This window comes from Schistocerca americana, unplaced genomic scaffold (assembly GCF_021461395.2).
Source record: "Schistocerca americana isolate TAMUIC-IGC-003095 unplaced genomic scaffold, iqSchAmer2.1 HiC_scaffold_47, whole genome shotgun sequence".
Classification (NCBI taxonomy): Eukaryota; Metazoa; Arthropoda; class Insecta; order Orthoptera; family Acrididae; genus Schistocerca; species Schistocerca americana.
This window is the reverse complement of record NW_025726203.1, coordinates 1357501-1362500: the sequence shown is the minus strand read 5'-3', so window position 1 is coordinate 1362500 and position 5000 is coordinate 1357501. Positions and strand designations below refer to the sequence as shown.

Genomic DNA, 5000 nt, shown 5'->3' with positions numbered 1-5000 from the left:
GAAGGGTCTGGGCGTGAGCCTGCCTGGAGCCGCCGTCGGTGCAGATCTTGGTGGTAGTAGCAAATACTCCAGCGAGGCCCTGGAGGGCTGACGCGGAGAAGGGTTTCGTGTGAACAGCCGTTGCACACGAGTCAGTCGATCCTAAGCCCTAGGAGAAATCCGATGTTGATGGGGGCCGTCATAGCATGATGCACTTTGTGCTGGCCCCCGTTGGGCGAAAGGGAATCCGGTTCCTATTCCGGAACCCGGCAGCGGAACCGATACAAGTCGGGCCCCTCTTTTAGAGATGCTCGTCGGGGTAACCCAAAAGGACCCGGAGACGCCGTCGGGAGATCGGGGAAGAGTTTTCTTTTCTGCATGAGCGTTCGAGTTCCCTGGAATCCTCTAGCAGGGAGATAGGGTTTGGAACGCGAAGAGCACCGCAGTTGCGGCGGTGTCCCGATCTTCCCCTCGGACCTTGAAAATCCGGGAGAGGGCCACGTGGAGGTGTCGCGCCGGTTCGTACCCATATCCGCAGCAGGTCTCCAAGGTGAAGAGCCTCTAGTCGATAGAATAATGTAGGTAAGGGAAGTCGGCAAATTGGATCCGTAACTTCGGGATAAGGATTGGCTCTGAGGATCGGGGCGTGTCGGGCTTGGTCGGGAAGTGGGTCAGCGCTAACGTGCCGGGCCTGGGCGAGGTGAGTGCCGTAGGGGTGCCGGTAAGTGCGGGCGTTTAGCGCGGGCGTGGTCTGCTCTCGCCGTTGGTTGGCCTCGTGCTGGCCGGCGGTGCAGGATGCGCGCGCCTGCGCGGCGTTCGCGCCCCGGTGCTTCAACCTGCGTGCAGGATCCGAGCTCGGTCCCGTGCCTTGGCCTCCCACGGATCTTCCTTGCTGCGAGGCCGCGTCCGCCTTAGCGTGCTCCTCCGGGGGCGCGCGGGTGCGCGGATTCTCTTCGGCCGCCATTCAACGATCAACTCAGAACTGGCACGGACTGGGGGAATCCGACTGTCTAATTAAAACAAAGCATTGCGATGGCCCTAGCGGGTGTTGACGCAATGTGATTTCTGCCCAGTGCTCTGAATGTCAACGTGAAGAAATTCAAGCAAGCGCGGGTAAACGGCGGGAGTAACTATGACTCTCTTAAGGTAGCCAAATGCCTCGTCATCTAATTAGTGACGCGCATGAATGGATTAACGAGATTCCCGCTGTCCCTATCTACTAGTGCGTAGGTTCCTTTAGTATGCTCTATTCTCTCACTGAATATGCTTCTAGTATGGTCGTGTGACGGATAACTTAAGAAATATAACTGTCAATGTAAAGTTGTGCGTGCGCTGACGCGCCGCCCGCTAAAATCTCTCACGCGGTAACAAATCCGGCGCTCTGCAGCCCCCACATTAGTTAGGAAAATTCTGTAGAGAATAGCTTCTTGTAGTGTACTCTGTGCTAATTCCGAATATGCTTTTAATTTTCTTGTGTGATTGATAATTTTAGAGATATACCTGTCAATGTAAAGGCGTGCCGACGCCCGCTCTGTAGAAAATCCAGCGTGGTGACAAAACCGTCGGCTTGCAGCCCCCAGCTTAGCTAGTAAAATTCTCTAGTGCGTAGGTTCCTTTAGTATGCTCTATTCTCTCACTGAATATGCTTCTAGCATGGTCGTGTGACGGATAACTTAAGAAATATAACTGTCAATGTAAAGTTGTGCGTGCGCTGACGCGCCGCCCGCTAAAATCTCTCACGCGGTAACAAATCCGGCGCTCTGCAGCCCCCACATTAGTTAGACAAATTCTGTAGTGAATAGTTCCTTGTAGTGTGCTTTATGCTCTTTTCGAATATGCTTGAAATTTTCTGTGTGATGGGTAGTTTAAGAAACAAAACTGTCATTGTGAAGTCCGGCGTGCGCCAACGCGCATTACTGTAGAAACTCAGCGCGGTGACAAAACCGTCGGTCTCCCACCATCACCCTAGTTAAGTAAACTCTATAGTGTGTAGGTTCCTGTAGTGTGTGTGTCATCCGCCGTACAAATATGCTTTTGGCTTTGGTGTGGAGTGCATAGCATAAGAGATATAGCTGATAAAGTTTACAAAAGTGAGTAATCTGCGGTCCCCGCCTTTGTTGAAAACTTTGTAGCTATAGGGTTTTGTAGTGCAACTCATGCGCTTTCCAAATATGTTTACAGTTCAGCTGTAGGATAAGTAGTCTAAGAAATATAATTGTTATTGTAACATCGTGCGTGCGGCCACGCACCGTTCAGGATAAACTCCCGCACGCTCCATACTAGAAGCGACGCCTTCCACTGCCCAGCTGAAACCAATATCAGAATGCGGGATTAAAAATAACCGCGAATTGCGGAGCAGTGGCGCACAGCAGAAGTAAGGTAGCGATAGAAATACTTGAAGGCTGTCTGCAACAGCGAAAGCGGTCGCGTGCCACAGCTGTCCAGGGCGCGGGAGGCTCGTCCCCAGCGGGCCAGTGCATACCTGCTCCAAGGCCGCGCGCCTAGGCTCGTCCCCAGCGCGGCAGCTGCTCGTCGCGCAGCGCACGGCAGCCGCTGCCAACGCACCGAACTAGCTTGGCGTCAGAAAGGCGGCCAGCCCCAAGATGGGGCAAAATAAGGACGCAGATCTAGAAAGTAGTGTTAGGAAAAGCACACAGGTTACAGCCACGACAACCGAAATAGCCGAAAAGTCAAAGACAGGTGATTTGCAAACAATGGTAGAAATGAGGGAAGAGCTAGAAGCATACATGTTCAATGAAAACAACAGGATAAACAACGTTCAAAAGAAATTCTTGTTAGGGAAAATGGCTGCCTATGAACAGATCCTAAGGAAATACGAGATGGAAATAGCGCAGCTGAAAACAGAGCTGAAATGTCTGAAGGAATCTCCCCCAGCAACGGAACAACCACCTGTGAGCTATGCCACTGCAGTCAGCGCAAGCAAAGCCAAAACAGATAGAAAATCTACGCCAAACCAGACCCCAAAAGTCCTTGTCTTTAGACCAGCAGATGGAAAACAGCCAGAGAAAGAGCTACAAGACACCATAAAAGACATTGTAAAAGGAACACTGAAGGACGTCAAGATCACCAAATGTAGGACACTGAAGGATAGTGGTGTCATCTTAGAGGTCCCAAATGACGCTGAAGCAGAGAAAATAAAGAACTGTAGGGAAATAGGCGACTCAGGGATCACAGTAACTGACCCCAGGAAGAAAAACCCAAGGGTTATCCTGTTTGATGTTCCAAGACAAATCAGCGACGAAGAACTGGTAACGGAGCTCTACACAAGGAATCTTTCTTCAATAGGCGGCACAAAGGAGGGTGCTGAGACAGGAATAAGAGCACTATTTAAAACAGGTCCAAGGAACACAGATACCGTAAACGTCGTCCTGGAAATGGAAGCAAAGTTTTGGCATCACCTGATGGCACAAGGACGAGCATACATAAACTGTACCTCTCACCGGCTACAGAAATTTAGCAAGGCGACCAGGTGCTACAAATGCCATGGTTTTGGGCACACAACACAAACTTGCAGAAGTGCTGAAACAATCTGTGGGCACTGCGCAGCACCAGGACATAGCATTAAGGAATGCAGTAATAAGAACAAGGCACCACAGTGTGCAAACTGTAAGCACTGGAAGAAACCACATGACCACTCAATAATGGACAAAAACTGCCCGGAATATGTCAGATTCATGGCGAAAGAAGAACTAAGAACTGAATATGGCCAGTAACACTTCTACGCCACAGTCCCCAGGTCGACAGTTAGATGAGGTGAACACAAAGTCCAGCACCCTCAAGATTCTCCAAATAAATGGGCAGAGATCCAAAGTAGTGCCTAGTCAAGCATCACTTAAGATGGAAGAGGAAAACCTTGATATTGTTCTTATCCAAGAGCCCTATGTAACGGACAATAAAATTAGAGGATATCCTGCAGGTTTCCGCCTAGTATACAGCAGCAACCATGGAGTACCGAAAGCAGCGATAGGAATACGAAACACAAATTTGACCATTCTGCAGATAACCTCCCTTTGTGATGCTCATACCGCTGTAGCTGCAGTAACTGGCGACTTTGGAGAAATATACATAATAAGCCTGTACTGCCAGTTCCATACCCCAATTGACGAATATTTACATCGACTGGATACCATCATCCGCGAAATACATGGAAAGGCCATCATAATTGCAATGGATGCAAATGCCATGTCACCACTATGGCACAGCCGGGACACAGATGAAGCAGGAAGAAAACTAGAGGATCTCATCTTCCAACATGGCTTAACTGTATTAAATCGAGATTCACCACTAACAACTTTCAGTGGGCCAGCTGGGGAAAATAACATCGACGTAACACTTTGCTCAGCAAACATGTCAAGGATGGTCTCTAGATGGACGATTCAAGAGGAATGGACCTCAAGTGACCACAGGGCAATCACGTTTGAGATCTCAAAACAACAAAGGGAGAGGGTCACAGAAGAGCTACTTAGATACAACACCACCTTTGCAAAATGGCAAGTTTTTGACCGCCAGCTGACCACCAGAGTGGAGAACTGGCGAGACACAGCAGGAACAAATGTAAATCATAAAGTAGACCTCCTACAGACAGCAATACTAGAGAGCTGCAAGAAGGCAATGAGAAGAAAAACACTGCTGAAAAATGCTGTACCTTGGTGGAATGAAACACTGACAAAAATGCGGCAGGACACAATTGCAGCTCGACATCGGCTCCAGAATGCACGGCGTGCAAATCGTGAGACAGAAATACTGGTAGCAAAGGCAACCTACAGAAGCACCAAAATTAAATATAACAAGGAAATTACGAGAGCAAAGACAGATACATGGAAAAAATGGGTAAAAGACTGCAATGGCAATGACCCTTGGAAGCTGACTAATAGAATCCTTCGTCCTAAATATGGCACCGAAACTGTCCTCAGCAATGTAAAAGTGGCTGGACGGGGCCCTACCATGACCTGGCAGGAAACAGTGAAAGAACTGTTGAATAACTTACTACCGGATGACGA

The 5000-nt window shown here is 49.1% G+C and overlaps 1 pseudogene; it reads left to right on the top strand.

Moving 5' to 3' along the window:
* Positions 1-1301, top strand: part of LOC124583829 — a 3059-nt pseudogene extending 1758 nt beyond the window's left edge.
* The last annotated feature ends 3699 nt before the right edge of the window (positions 1302-5000 follow it).